This window comes from Talpa occidentalis, unplaced genomic scaffold, assembly GCF_014898055.3.
Source record: "Talpa occidentalis isolate TD23 unplaced genomic scaffold, MPIMG_talOcc4v2.1 talOcc4.9, whole genome shotgun sequence".
In the NCBI taxonomy this organism is placed as follows: Eukaryota; Metazoa; Chordata; class Mammalia; order Eulipotyphla; family Talpidae; genus Talpa; species Talpa occidentalis.
In genome coordinates, this window is record NW_023605305.1 from 91,499,680 (window position 1) to 91,516,269 (window position 16,590).

The window sequence follows — 16,590 nt, forward strand, 5'->3', positions numbered from 1 at the left end:
GGCATTACAGTCAGAGAACTGTGATTGCTATATGTGTCAGAAATTGTACTCCTCAGAAATAACATGTGATTCTTTTTAGCTGATTGTCTCCTTTTAAGGGAGGGTAGCTAATTTTCTTCCAAAATATTTTAATCTATATGTTTGGAGCTGATCACTCTGGAAAGCTCCAATTTCATCACAAAACTCTGAACTGATTTTTTTTGAATTGTGAGAGAATATGGGATTCAAGTTCTATAAGCCACAAATAGAGATATAAAAGACCTAAGCTAGTAAACCCCTCATCCTAGGAAGATTAACTATTATTTGGAATACAAGGCAGTTGGGTAGAACCCAATAAAAATTTTTAGAAAAAGATCTAAATATGATTGTAAGGGTTTATTAATATAGTTATTCTACAATCAGATCTTAGGCAAGATAACTGAAATAAGTTGTGGGATAAATGAATCAGAATGACTTTAGGGTGGTGCCAAGTAACTTACCCTAAGTTGACCTAAAGTGACAAATTTCCAAAGCAGTCTATTCATTCTTCTCCCAGTGCAACCCTGGCTATTACAGCCCCTACTGGCCATTAGAAATAGTGATGTCTAGTAAGTCTGGAGCATTCCTCTTCCGCATGTGTTTTAATCACCTTAAATTGATAACAAATTGCTATTAGAAACTTTGAACAATTTCAGAAAGATTTTTTAAAAACCAGTAAAATGAAATAACACAATGACAATATTTAAGTAGGTATATTATGGCAGATAAATTCTTTGAGGTTTACTGCTAATGGCCACTTGACATTTTTAAATAGAGCATTTCAGTAAATCACTAGAAATTAGCTGACAAGAATTTATATTCATCTATTTAAATGATACTTATAAATAAGTAAATATGGTTTAAATATAGTTTGAGTAATGCTGGAGTTTATAGCAGCAAATGCCCTAATACAGGTTTTTGTTCTAATTTCAGATCAATTCCACAAGCATCTATTGTAGATTTCCTAAGAGCCAGGAAATGGGCTGGTTCCTAGAAACCCACAGCAAAGAAAAGCCATCTTATGGAAATTTAATAATTGCCCATTTTGTAGTCCATCACCCTTTATCCCAGGAAACCTCCTATCTTGCTTGAACATCCCATACACGGTGACATAAATGACTTACGGGTTAGAATTTAGAACTGTTTCACTTCTGTTATGTCCTGTGGATTTTAGCTGACACTCAGTTCCAGAGCTGTATGCTGGTCAGCTGTTCATAATAAATTCCAATGGGGTATTTTAATTATGGATACATTCATTCATTCATTCCACAAATACTTATTATGGATGTTCCACTATGTGCCAGACATTGTTCTAGGCATGCAAGATAGAAGCAGTGAACTAACAAGATTTACATGGCATTGAATATAGACCTCTAGAGGGGAGATCAATAATGAATTTATAAATGAAGATAATTTCAGCTAGTGGTGAATGTTGAAAAAAAATAAGCTCTAGTAGAATACTTTGGATAGGAGTTAAGGGAAAGGACTCTTTGCATAGAGTTTTCTGCAAAAGCCTCTCTGAAACAGTTATATTTGAGTTGGAAACTGAAGGAGGTGTGGAGGTCTGTGCCATGGAGATCAGAGTGAACAGTGTGCTGGCCAGAGGAACAGTCAGTGAGCAGGTATGAGGCAAGAATGTGCTCAGTTCAGGGTGAGAGAAAGTCCAGTGCAGCTGGCCCTCCATGGGTGAGGGAGATAAATTGTTTGCACAAAATGTATTTGGTGAGGGAAACAGGGCAAATTCCACAAACTTCTGGAGGCCATAGTTGGTGTTTTTTGATACTGTAATGGTCAGTCATTAGAGATGAAACATAGCAAGTACATGCACTTTGTTGTTAAACCTCAGAAACTAATTTTATACATATTCTTGTAAAATGGAATAAAGTCAAATCTCCTAACACACAATCATTTGAGAAACTGAGGAAATTCTCAATGTTCTATCCAGTCATGAGTTCAGTTTTTAAAAAAGTGATAGCTACAAAACAAGTAAAATAGCCCTTATCGAAAGAGATAGTAACAATAAAGAGAATTGCTATCTCTGATAAGTGACCTGCTGTTGAGAAAGGAACAGTTTCTAATTACCCATGATATAAAATTTTAATGAAATAAATTATACAGAAAAACCCTGAAGGAAATCCCAGCAAATTCTGGATATAATTATTCATTTATTCTACAACATTTTTTGATATTACATATTATATATCAGAAAGAATATAATGGTTAGGATTATTTCACTTATGTGGAAAATAAGGAGAGAAAGAAAGAGAACAAAATCAAACCAAAACACCTTTGAAATCTGCAGAACTGAGGCCACCAGATGATGAGGGGGGTGATTGGATGCCTAGGAGAAGACAAGGACTGGACAGATGGACTGTGGTGGAGGATTAGTGGGCCTTTATAGTGGGTGTGGTGTGGAAACATACATCTGAACATGCATCTGAACCTGCACCCCAAATTATAAAAGTGTTGTACAACAAGATTCCCTCTATAAAAATAATTCAGTTTTTTTTTTTTTTTAAAGATTACAGTGGTGAACAAAACACATATGTCTGTTGTTCTGATGGAGTTTGAGGTCCATTTGGGAAGGCAGAGAATTAAACAAGTCTGGACATATATTGATGTTTGGGTTTCATCAAAATGTTTATAGAGGGGGAAAAGGTGCACTGTGTTTTATCTCTTATTTAATAATTTGGGAAAAAGTGTGAAGGAGGAAGTTTGAGTCAGTAAACTTTGGAATTGGGAAAAATCTGTTAGGAAATGACTGAATTAATGCAGCTTTATGTGATAAATGGTCAAAATTACTAAAGCTACTCACTTGTGAGTGACAGATGGTACTAGTTATAATATTTACACATACAAATCAACATTTTGAATGATGGGCCTCCCTGGTGGCACAAAGGGTTAAGCACTGCACTATCAAGTAATCCACAGCTTCTGCAGCATGAGTTCTATCCCTGGCCAGCCAGGGAGCAACATACATGGCACAGCAGACCTTGCCTGCCTCACCTGCTGCTTCCCTCAGCAGTGAATTTCAGTCAGTCTGCCTGTTCTGTTCCCCACTCTGTCTCTGGTGAATCCTCTCACTCCCAGCATCTCTGGCCTGTACCCCAGCTCTTATATTTATAAATAAATAAAATCTTAAAAAAAAAAACATTTTGAATGATTAGGACCATGTCTTCAAAAAAAAGAAAAGAACCCAAAGAAAATGGGAAAAGAAGGAAGAGACATGGGGAATGGAAATCTTGGCTTCTCATTTACAGAAATGATCACTATTGGTTTTAATGAGCTTCTTTCTCATTAAGACAGTTTGTTTAGTTTTCCATACCCCTAGTTACTCAGAAAGCATATGATCAATTAGTCTTTTGGAATATTGAAATTTATCATGAGTCTTGTGATACCACTTACTATGGAAGAAACCATACCTAAAATATTTGAAACTCACCTAAAATGTATTGTAGTGGCAGAGTCGCTGGGTTTTTAGACTATCTCAGTGCTTGCTATGTTTGTCATTTCCCAGACATGCGGTCTTGAGTATGTCACTTAAACTCTCTCAAAGTTTTTGTATATCTTACAAAAGAACATCATGTAAAGAAGACATAAGGTAATTGTCTTCAAGTCTGGATTGGAACCTAGGCTGTCTGATTTTACATGCTCTTAACCGTGCAAGCAAAATGTGTGTGCTCCCCACAGGGAAGTTGGATGTCTGCACAGTCGCAATTAGATATAAGAAAGAGCTTTCAAATGCAGAGAGTGAGCTGCTTCGGCAAGCAGTGATCTCCCTGTCATAAAAGAGGTGCAAGCAGAGGGCAGACATTTATGGACTTTGATTCTTCCCACTCATCAAGTAGTAGCTAAATTGGATTGGAATACCTTCATGTGCCATTCTAAATATGAGACCCCAAGAGTCAGTGTAGTTTTCTGCCCAACTGTTATTTTTATTTCCTCTTAATTCTGTATCATTTGATATTTTTAATTTAGCATTAGATCTGTACCTGAACTGTGAGGTCAAGTCATAAGTCATTGTAAGGGCAGGAACTGGACACAGTGCAGGTTTTCTGATCCCATGCAGACCGGGTAAAGGAGGAGTCAGAGTCCTCAGTAGTTTTGCAGGTTTTTTATTTGGGGTTCACCAGGCATATGGCAGGCAGGGGTGCTGGCTGGGGGGCTGGGAGGTTGGCAGGCCTCCCAGCCCCCAGCAAGTCTTCACTCTATCTAGACTCTCTGGCGTTCGTTCTCCTGCTTCTCGGCTTCTGCTTCGGCTTCTACTGCTGCTACTGCGGCTGCTGCTACTGGTGCTGCTGGCGTCCCCCCGTGACGCCGCCCTTAAAAAGCACAGTCTTAGCTCAGCTGAATCCCATCTACCTATGCCCACACCCTATTCCAGGTGCCCGCCATCAGGCATGCATTCAGGACAAGGATCCATCATCTATCCTGATGGCGGAAGGGCAGAAAAGCCTGACATTTTCTTTACCCTACAGTCCACCCCCTCAGGGTTTTCTGCCATACAGTCTATACATATATATATACAATTTTCTAAGCAAACAAACAATGCAGCCATGGCCCACAAAAGCAAATACATCAAATATAACAAAATACAACAAAATACAACAGAACACAAATAAGTCCAGGCAGGGCACCAACCAAGAGCAAAAGACAATTATTGGTACCAGCAGATGAGCCACCAAATCTGCTGCAGAAGGCACTGCTCATACGAGGGAGGGGAATCACACACAGCATCTGCTATAACACACCAGGAGTCGTCAGGCTTCCTGGCCTTCTCTGGCTGTAGTCTCGGCTACAAGGCACACACAGCATCCACCCCCAGGATGCACTAGCTCTGGGATTAGTAATTTTATTCTGTTGGGGGTAATCGCCAACCCTCAGGGTTTCTGTCTGCAGTCGCTCCAACACTCGGCCTTCATGGCCACCCATGCAACTCACAGACCCCTGCACTCAGGCCAACCCACTGCACAAGCACATGGGTCGGGGATCAAAAATCTACATGCGGCTTGGGCTCCACCCCAAGCCACGTTCCCCACCCGTCCCCCAAGGACAGGTTCCTCAGCTCCTCACCCTCACTCAAGAATGAGCAGGGCATCACCCACAGGTGATTTTACGAGACTCACAGTTCTTCAGCATACCCAGGCTGCTTAACAGCCACCTCAGGGCTTCTCAACTTAGCATTAGTACCAGCTTTTGCCTTCTTAGTTGGCTTTTCTCCTCCACCTGGCTGCTGGGCATGCACAGGCTGCTTTTGGCCATCTAGGCCCACTGGCCACCCCCAGATTCCCATCTCTTGGGGTTTACAAACAAAACTTTTCCACCCCCAGGGTCCCAAAACATATCAACCTGCAAGTCCTCCGCCTTCTGGCGGGATTGTCAGTCCAAGTTTATTAGTCCATGTCCATTGGCCTCTCCCTGCGTCAGCAGCGGCCTGCTGCCTCAGGGGTCATTGGCTGGTCCTTTCCGGTGTCATTGGCTGGTCCTTTCCGGTGTCGTTGCCTGGTCCTCTCGGGCGTCTCCTCCATGAGAGGTCTCGTCCCACATCTCCGGACCGTATCCACCTTCTGTGCCGCCATGGCACCTCCAGCGTCATCACAGGCAAACAGTCTGTTCTCCTTAGTCCCTCCAGGTCTTCAGAGGGCTCCAATACCCATCTGCATGGATCCTGCCGACTACGCCAATTGTAAGGGCAGGAACTGGACACAGTGCAGGTTTTCTGATCCCATGCAGACCGGGTAAAGGAGGAGTCAGAGTCCTCAGTAGTTTTGCAGGTTTTTTATTTGGGGTTCACCAGGCATATGGCAGGCAGGGGTGCTGGCTGGGGGACTGGGAGGTTGGCAGGCCTCCCAGCCCCCAGCAAGTCTTCACTCTATCTGGACTCTCTGGCGTTCGTTCTGCTGCTTCTCGGCTTCTGCTTCGGCTTCTACTGCTGCTACTGCGGCTGCTGCTACTGGTGCTGCTGGCGTCCCCCCGTGACGCCGCCCTTAAAAAGCACAGTCTTAGCTCAGCTGAATCCCATCTACCTATGCCCACACCCTATTCCAGGTGCCCGCCATCAGGCATGCATTCAGGACAAGGATCCATCATCTATCCTGATGGCAGAAGGGCAGAAAAGCCTGACATTTTCTTTACCCTACAGTCATCATTCTTCAGGTCTTCTCCAACCTGTAGAACTAAACTTTGCTCACATAGGCATTTATGCCATAATTTATATTTTCTACCTTGAAGAAGGATATGAAACAAGAGACTGTTCAATTCTATTGAACTATGCAACTGCCTGTTGAAATGTAAAATGATTCCCAAAATGTGTATGGAAATGCTGAAAAGTCCAGTCAGCCTGCAAATCTTTGAAAATCAAAAGTTAGATAGAAGATACCTAAGGAAATAAGACCATGAGCTTGGTTTCAAGGTGTGAGTTTGCCTACAGAAAGGGAGGAAAAGGAAGGCTAAACCTCCTTAGCCATACCTGAGAAAAATGTATTGTCAGTGCAGGAAGATCTGTCATTTTAAGATATCAAAAACTATCTTTTTTCTTTGTTAGGCGGAAAAGAGGATATATTTTCTTGGGAGTAAAACAGAAAGAGATCTCTTCCATTGAAATATATATATCATTGTAAGGTGTCTGTGAAAATGAATGATGACAAATGTAACTATTTAGGGGAACCACAGTTGAAATAAATGTGGTAGAAGTAATGCCCATTAAATGGTTAAATGTGAATGCCACTGAGTCAAGCTGCATGTAATTATCACAGAAGACAATACCCCACAGAGAATGTCTTTAATGATTTATCAGAGCCAGAGTAGTATGGAAAGCAACGTGGAGTGCATTTACTCCTCCTTTTATGTAACCCATCATAATGTAAAATTGAGGGGGCACCTGGCATTAAATACTGTATTTACAGAAATGCAGTAAAAAAAAAATCAAGATAGCATTTAGTGTATTGTTCTTCTACAAAAGAGAAAGAAGGAAAAAAATTGCCTTTATCGACCAACATATTCCAATTATGATGTTTTATTTAAATAATCACAAATGGGCAATTTGTTCAAACTTATTTCTATATTCCCAGCATGAAATAATCCCCCATCCACTCAAGTTTTCCTATGAATCTAAGATAGGATAAGTAGAACCATAATTACAGGAAAAATCTTGGGCGTTGCAATTGCAGTCCAAAGTGTTGGGGCATTAGCTTTCCTGGCCCAGGCAGTTCCGCTAGTCTTTGTTGAAGCTCTATTTTGCCCCTCACTTTAGCTATGGTCTTCGTACAGTATTTTAAATTAATTATCAATACCTTTTATGCTTTTTTTATGTTTTTGTTCTACATTTGTATGGATAGTTCTTGCTATTCTTTATCAAAATTGCTTCCTTTGCCTTTCGTGCTTCTGAAGCGCGATTGAGTCACGGGGAGGTTTTTATTTTTTGCTGGTAGCTGCACCCACCTCAACAGAATCAGGCTTTGTTCCCTAGAGAACAGCTTTGTGACAAGTGAGCCCGAGGCTTCTGTATTGCTGGTGGGGGGAGGGGTTCAGGACATGAGAATTCATTTTATCTGGCACTGGCCGCTTGGCGTTGCCCCAGTTTCGTCCCCATAAGTAACATGCATTCATTCCTTGGGATTCTTAATGTGACCTATCACTCCAGGAATATCCTGTGCAGTATTTTATTTGCTTGTATGGGGTTGAGTTCATAAACACTAATCACAAAAAAACTAATTAGCTCAACAATGAAAGTGGAAGCACTGAACATCTGAGTACTTATAAATAGTCTTTCAGGGTTGTTGATTCAGGTAGTTATCTTTTATATTTCATGTCCTACATATTACAGTAAAATAATAATATTCTATAGAGACACACTTATCAAGGAAGCCAGGAGTAGAAGACACTGCATATAGACATTGTGAGTCCCAAACTGGGGAGGCAAACTCATCTTTGGAATTGCATGCAAATACAAGTGCAAAAGTAGGCAAGGAGTTTGTTTGAAAGGTAGTTAAAGATTAAAGAAAAAAATGGGTGTGAATGCAAATCCCAGAAACAAAAATACAAAAAATGGATAAATATAAATAAATACATTCATCATTAATAAAGATAAAAGAAGTATGTACTTGTGATATGGGCAGTAAGTGTAACAGGGTGGTCCCCAGGGAAAGGGGAAGTTTCAGGTTCCCTACCCCACCCAATGGTGGGTGGAGCTGAGCAGCAAAGAGAAGTGAGAGATCTGAGGAGGAAGGTGAAAAGGAGATCAAGAAGATCTGGATGGTCGCATGGGGCAGAGAGACATCTGAAGAAACTGTGCTTGCTTCTCAGCCTTGGGCTGGTACCAGGGACTTGGGGAACTCAGAAGGAGACACTTAAAACAGACATGAGTGAGAGACCCATGGGTAGGTTAACAAAAGCATCTTGACATTGATTTTGCTCTTTGCTTCCAGACTTGCCTGGCCCTTTCTGCCCCTTTCTTATGGATTCTCTTCAGAAGATGTCTTAGATTTGTGTCAAGCTTTTAGACTTCAACAGTCTTGCTTTGGGCCAGCCCTGTTTAGCTGGGAATTTACCCACGAGGGGATGGGTCATTCTGATCGTTTCCTATGAAAACTATTTTATCTAGTCTTTCCCTTCTCATTATTGTATCCTAATTGTATTAAAGTTCCTTTCCATTAAATGTCTTACACACTAAATTATGTTTTGTCTTGATGCAGCAGATGGCAGAACCTATTAGAGCAGGCAGGTTTAGGAGTCCTGAGGTGCCCCTCATCCTGCCCTGTAGCATAAGTAAAATGGACAAAGATAGGAAAAGTAATTTGAGAAAGCCTTTCCTAAGGAACAGGAAAACTATGCTGAATTCCTAATGAATTAGGAATTTCATTAGTGCAAATTCAAATTTGCTTCAGAGTTCTCGCTTCAATTTCTAGTTCTGAGATTTCCAGGACTACTTTTCTTCCTAGCTTCAACCTTTGTATGTGTGAAGTTGTAACAGGGTGGTCCCCAGGAAAGGGGGAGGTTCCCTGCCCCACCCAAGGGAGGGTGGAGCTGAACAGGGAGAGAAGAAACTGAAGAAGAGACTAGGAAGGAAGCAGGATGGAGCCAGGAGACCTGGAGGAGGCGCATGGAGCCTAGAGACACGTGAAGAAACTGCGCTTGTCTTTTGATCGTGGACGGGGTGACACAGATGTGGGTGAGACCCGTGGGGAGGTAACCATGGCAGCTTTTATCTTGATGTTGATTTTGCTCTTTTTCTTCCGGGCTTGTCTGGTTGTTTCTGACCCTTTTCTGTGGGTCCCTACTAGAAGATGCTTTAGACTTGAGGCAGGATTTGGGGCCTTGCTCTGGGCCAATCCCATTTGGACGGAGTTTTACCCACGAGGGGACGGGTAACTTTGGGTGCTTGATTTAGAAACTAGACTCTTTGCCTTTCCTGTATTGTTTCCTAGTTTTATTAAAGTTCCTTCCTATTAAAGTCTCATATGTTTTGTGTTAATGCGGTGGATGGCAGAACCCATTTAGAATAGGCAGGTTTGCGGGATTTGGGCTGCCCCTCTCCCTGTCCTATAACAAAGTGGCAACAATAATAGGTTCACCTCTAAGGTTATTTCATGAGATAATGTTTGCATAAAGTTTGAAAAGCAATATGTAGCATATACGAAGAGGTAGCTGTTTTTTTGTTTTTTTGTTTTTTTTTTAAAAAGATTTATTTATTTATTTATTTATTTATACAAGCACTGGGTATAGTCAGAAGCACGGGAGGGTGAGAGAATTCACCAGAGCCAGAGCGGGCAGCAGAGCAGGCAGAAGGACCGAAGCACACTGCTGAGGGGAGCAGCGGGCAGCAGAAGAGGTCTGCGCACCATGTGGGACCCTCCTCCGGTGGCCGGGGATCGAACCAGTGCTGCAGAGGCTGCGGGCAGCTTCACAACCCAGCGCTCAACCACTGTGCCACTGGGGAGGCCCAAGGTAGCTGTTATTGTAGATATTTTTATCATTATTTTGACTAGAAAAATAAATATTCTAAATTTAGTAAGAGTGTCACTTCCTACTTTTTTAAAGGTTTTTGATTAATAAATGTGCTAAGAAAGTTAGAATTATCACTTATTTCCTGTGTTTTGGGACCAGCTTATATAAGTCACTCTTTGGGTGGATAGGCAAGTGGTGTTATTCAAAGAACAATATATTTCTAGTGGAATGTAAAGACTAGAGTTGTTGCCACTTTCTAGTGTGTTCTCGGTGTGGATATGTTTGGTGTTCTTGCTCTTTGCTCCAAGAGGAGGATTATGAATCTACCTATTATATGGGGAAGGGGCATCTTTAAAAGTAGTTTTCTTAGCACCACGACTGGAATAAACATGGCCTCTTAGAAAAACTAGGAGGTACAAGAAATCTATATCAACCTCTCAAGGTACATCTTCGAGGCTCATGAATCCAGTGGTTACCTTGACTTTGCTCTGAATGACAGTGCTGTGAGAGAAAGTAGGTGTAATGGAATTATAATCAACTCATGAAATTGGTGGGATGTGTTACCTTGCTTACTTCTGATTACAAGTTAATGTAAGTGCATATTGTATTAAAAATTTTGGCATTTAAAAATATTTAAGAGCTTTACTATATAATAAGAACAGCGCATCTTTATTGAGAACCTATTGTATGACAGAGACTAGGTTGCATGTTTTGATGATTTGTTTTACTTGTTACCCCACCAAAGTCTCATGCTATAGAATACCTTTATTATTATTCCTATTTTGTCAGTGGGAAAACTGAGATAAAGGTTGGACAAATTATGGAAGTATATACACTTAGAAAATAGTGGAATTGGGTTCTAACCCAGGCAGTTTCTCTCTAGTTCCATGTGCTTAACCAACTTAAAACAAAACTGGCCTTAAGCAGATCAAAGTTCACCATCTGGATTCAATTGAAGGATGGTGGAACTTACTCAAAATTCTCTAAAGGTACTTAATGAGCTTTAAAATATGCTTTCACCATTGATAATAAAGAGTTCATCTTTTAAAATAAAATAATTCATTCCCAGATACATTTAATAGTATATAATTTTTAAGTAATGTCTGGGCCCTACCACTTTCTCTGAAAGTTGAAGTTAAATGCCGCTTTTTAGACTTGACCAAGCAGACAATGCATTTGCTATTCCAGGCATTACCATTCAATCATTCATTCCCCTTTCTTTCCTTCCCTACTTTCCATTTCCTTTTCTTTTTCCCTTGCGTTTTCTCTTTCCTCTTTTCCATTGTATTGTATTTTCATTCAAACCTACCAGCCTTGTGTTAGCATGCTCTAGGTACATTGTATGCGGTTTCCCCTTATGACACAGTCTCTAATTGGCAGATTGTACTATTTGAAGTAGTCAGCTCTGCTGATCTCTTCAAAGGGCACTGAATGGAAGCTCTGATTTGCAAGCATTTTGCAATGCCACCAAAGCCATATTTGTCTTTTGTGGAGGGCTGGGAAGGTTTAAGATCTAACTGGAGAGTAAGATTTAAAAAATCCATTGTGGAATACAAACTTAACTCAAACTGCATTGTACGTAACTCACTTGGGTGGCCAGTGTGGGGTCTCTTAGGTTATTGTGAACAGGCCTAGACTATTGTAACCTGGTTGACTAGCATTCTGTTGCTCCAGTGATTTCCTCAGGTTCCCTGCTTTATGAATATACCCTCTCACTTGTGTCTTCATCACTATGCCCACTCCTTTTTGCATACCACATAGCAAAGCCTGGTTTATGCCAGAGAGTCATACATATGTGCTTCATGAGACACCAATTGTTTTTAAGCTCTTTGTTTGAAATGTGAAAAAACTGAAACTGAAAGAGTGACTTGTGAAAGATAATACAACTGTTGAGGACTTTGGCCATATCACAAATTCTGTTCGTCCAAATTCCATACCGGTTGTTTGTGCCATGTAATCACAGCGAATCAAACTAATCAAGCTCTTATCAGTTGCTAGTATAATAATGTTAATTATTATTAGTAATGAAAGTCCTGATTCTGTATGTTAGTCTAAGGCATTTCATAGTACATCAACTCTCAGTGGACAAGAGATGTGAACTATGTGCCATGTATGGTATTCATTACCTCTCACTGAATAATCAAGACAGCCCTAATGGGGATCGATCACAATCTCTTCACCTTTATATATGAAGAAACTAAGCTTTTTCAAATTAAGTAACAACTTGGAATCACCAAGCCACAGAGTTTTCTTTGAAGCTCCTCTTCTATTCTTGCCAATCTCCATGCAGTACAATCTCCTGAAGTGTGTTCCTTCTATTACGTGTAAACACGTACTTGCTCCCACAGCAATCTCTCCACAGTCTCATCGGATGTTAGTCCTTTCCAGTTTTCCCTTTCTTTGTCAAGGTAGGGGGCTGGGGAGCTGGTGGGCTTGCTGAATTGTAGTTTCTTAGTGCTTGCTGGCCATGTGCTCTAGCCCGCTGATCTGGATGATCTCTACTTGGGAGAGCTGCTTGGAGAGAGTGTCAGGCTCAGATGGACGTAGCCTTTGATTGTAGCTTGAAAAGTCATTTTGGGTGACTGGCTTTTTTCTGTTTTTGTTCTTGCCCACAGGAGTGTTAGGATGGAGACTGAAGAGGTTCTGTAGGCTGGCTGTGAAGGCAGTTCAAGAAAGCTCCTTTATTACCTAAGGAATAGGAATCACATGTCAGAAGTTTGCAAAGAGAATTTTGGACAGAACTTAGATTCCTGTAAGGCTCCATATTCTTTCTAATCAGTGGTTACAACTCACAGTCCAGCAAACTTAAACACTAGTAAGACCAAACTTTCTGTGGCATTGAACCACTTATCACAGACCAGAAACAAGAGAAAAAATGAAAGCAAGTTGAGTTTACAGTCTGTTTCCCTTTGATGATTAAGAAAAGATTAAACATTATGAACATAAGTACTCACATTTATTAAGTATCCAGCATTTTCAGACAAATAGCTTGTAATTTGACACTTTCACCCAGTCATTCAGCATGCATATTGTAGCTACAGAATACAATAAAGTGAGGGATGTTTGCAGCCCACTGAGAATTCACAATACAATGAATAGACACGTCAGAAGGTAAATTATAATTAAAAGGAGTAAGTGCTATAATAAAGCTATCCACAAAGTGATTTGTGAATATAAAGGAGGAAATTATTGTTCCTTGTGAGTTTGGCTGTGATTTTTCAGAGCAGTTGATATTTGAGGTGAGTCTTATGGAATAAGATGTCATCCTCCAGGTAGTGAATGAGGGCAAGAGAAAAGCAAAGCAGAAGGAAACCATTGTGTGAAAACTCAATGTTGTGAATGGATGTAGCCCACTGAAGGATAGATGGATTCTTCACAGTGGTGGGGCAAGAGGCAGACTGGACAAATGTTAGCTTCAGAAATAGAGTCGAGGTTATAAAAGATTCACACCAACATAAGACCGATTTCAAACACCTATCTCAATATATGATGGAATGTTTTTTCATACATGAAGTAAGATTAATTTTCTGTTGTTCGCCTTTATAAATAATAAAGACTTTGCAAATAATATTAAACAAGGTAAGGTGAAGTCAAGTTGCTGTTCTGAAATTATCTTGTATTTGGATAGGATAGATACTTTTAATAAAATCTTAAAGCATAAAATGAAATTTTGTGCTTTCTCAGTAGAGTACTAAATCAGTTGGGCAATCTCATAATTAAAATGTCTACATTGTTACAAAGGTTAACACATTTTTCCTTATTATTCCATCTGTAATGCATGCCCGGTGTGGTTATTCAGTGGGCTGTAGCGGAGCATTGCAAAGTTTGTTCTTCTTTTTTTTTTTTTTTTTTTTTTTTATAGAGGCATGCTTTATTTATTTGTTTGCTGGTTTGTTTGTTTGTTTTGTTTATACATGCACTGGGTACAGTCAGAAGCGCGGGAGGGTGAGAGAATTCACCAGAGCCAGAGCGGGGAGCAGAGCAGGCAGAAGGACCGAAGGACACTGCTGAGGGGAGCAGCGGGCGGCAGGAGAGGTCTGCGCGCCATGTGGGACCCTCCTCCGGTGGCCGGGAGCAGCCGGGGATCGAACCGGCACCGCAGAGGCCGCGCGCAGCTTCGCAACCCAGCGCTCAACCGCTGCGCCACCGGGGAGGCCCCAAGTTTGTTCTTCTTGTTGTTTGCCTCTGCTTTTACCCTGGTAGGATTAAGGGTTTTGTTTTATTTGTCTGCTTGCTAGCTTTAGGTGCTTTTTTTTTTTTTTTAACCCCTACAGAAGTAAGGCTGCTATATCAACCTAACTAATGCAAGATCTCTGTGTTAAAGCAGCACGTTTACTGCTCACTCACACAACATGTCCATTGTGGGTTGGTTAGGGACCTTGTTCTCATTCAGATGTACAGCTGGCAAACTTTTCACTATCTGAAACACTTTAGGTTACAGAGGCAGGGAAAATATAAAATACAGAAAATTATGTCATTTTAATTAAAGACTGTCACTGGAAATGGCATGTGTCACCAATGCTAAAATTTCGTTGGCTAAAATACATCATACTACTGTTCCTACATTATTTATTTGTTTGTTTATTTATTTATTTTAAGATTTATTTATACAAAAACTGCGGGGTACAGGCCAGATGTGCAGGAGGGTGAGAGGATTCAACAGACAGAGCGGGGAACAGAACAGGCAGACTGACGAAATACACTGCTGAGCGGGCAAGACAGGAGAGGTTTACTGCACCATGTGCATATCTCCCTGACCGACTGGGATCTAACTCGCACTGCAGAGGCTGCTAACAGCTTTACAGCGCAGCACTCAACCCCCTGTGCCACCAGGGAGGCCCTGTTCCTACTTTTAAAGGAGGTGAAGAAAGTACAATCCTACCATTTTTCTTGAAGTATGAAAACCCCACTTGTCTAGTGGGGGACACATTAAGTGCCTACATATACTATCATTCAATTCTGGCTGTCATAATGAAACACTGTAGACTGGGTAACTTAAGCAACCAAAATTAATCTTTTTTTTTAACAATCTAGAGTCTGGAAGTCTGTGATCAAGGTACTGATATAGTGGGATTCCAGTGAAGTCTTTCATGATGCCTTTCAGATAACCACCTTCTTGCTATGTCCCCACATGCCAGAGAGAAAGCTCTGGTGTATCGTCCTCTTACAAGGGGGTCTGTTGGAAGTTCTGTAGGAAGAGGGCTCCTCCATTTTGAGCTCATTTAACCTTAGTCACCTCCTTATAGGCCCAATCAGTAATACAGCCCATGTCAGGTTAAGGCTTCAACATATGAATGGAGGGGCGAGGGGAAGCACAATTCAATTCAATTCATAACACATAATTTATGTTTTAGAAAGTTTGATGCAATATAAACTTTGGCAGTGACACTATCACCATTATCTAGTACATATAAAAGGTATGTTGGTGCTACCGTAGCATAAATCATATTAATTATATTGACAAGCTTTTAAAGTATGTGCTCTGAAAATTGTAACTATTGGCAAAATGCATCCCCTAAAATATTCCTGCATAGGCTTTCTTTAAAGTTATTTCAACAAAAGTCTAAAAAAGACAAGTCAGAAGAGAGTAGAAACGGGAGCTTGCTCAACCGTCACTTCTCATCGCTCCTTCCTTCCCTCTCCGTTTGTGGAATGGAGTCAGTTCTGCTGACACCATACAGATTCTTTTTCAATGCAAGGCCATCCCTGATACTGTCAGTGGCTTCCCAGGCCTCTGCTGTTCCTGTTTGGGTCTAACTTTAGATAAGTAGTAGGTGCGCCTCCATTCTTTCCTTTACAGGTCACGGCAGGCTCACCTGGAGTTGTTCTCATTTAATTGTGTGGTTTATTTTTTTTCCTTCCATCTTTCTGCTTTAAAATTAGAAAGGGGGGGGGTTTACTTTATTTCTGCTCTGACTGTATTAGTCATTGGTTGATCCTAAGGATACATTATCTTTCTTTTCTTTCTGTTGCTGAAGGATTTTTTTTCCCCCAAATTGCTGTCAGAATATCTGTTGAGAAAGTCAGTCAAGGTTAATCACTAGATTTATTTTGTTATGTTCAAACGGAATTGTTTACCTGTTTCAGCAAAGGACAGATTTGACTGCTTCTTTTTTTTTTTTTATTTTAGTTTTGTTTCTGTTTGTTCCTTGATTTTTCTGTGAACATTTTAGTCAGCAGGTTACCCCTGTGCTGCTAAATGATTCATGTGGAGGCAGAGCATGATCTTTATGAAGTACTTCACATTTGTGATGATTGAAGAAACCCTCTGTCTTAAATCTCAAGAAGGAGTAGTCATGTGTCTATGTGTTATTGTTGAAGATGAGGTTTTGAAGCACTTATTTCAATGAAAGAATGGCTCCCAGGCCTGGGGCTCAGTAACAGTTGGGACATTATTTGGCTAATTTAGCTGTCATTTACAAAAACAAAAAGAAACAAAGCAAAAATTTTCATTTCACCAAGCAGTTTGCCTTGTTCATCTGCCTAGACAGTGATAATTTCCCTCTACTCTATCACTTTTTTTCTCTTCTTTCTAAATCGAATGAGGTTGTAGAACACATGTACAGCAAACTTTTCTAAAATATATTTTTTGAATTATTTTGTATTTGAAAAACTTTTGGATTTACA

At 40.6% G+C, this 16,590-nt stretch overlaps 1 protein-coding gene across 5 annotated transcripts in view; it reads left to right on the forward strand.

Moving 5' to 3' along the window:
• The window catches only part of TENM2 (teneurin transmembrane protein 2), a 3,493,894-nt gene that overhangs the window by 2,631,548 nt on the left and 845,756 nt on the right, over positions 1-16,590 (forward strand). The window lies entirely within an intron of this gene.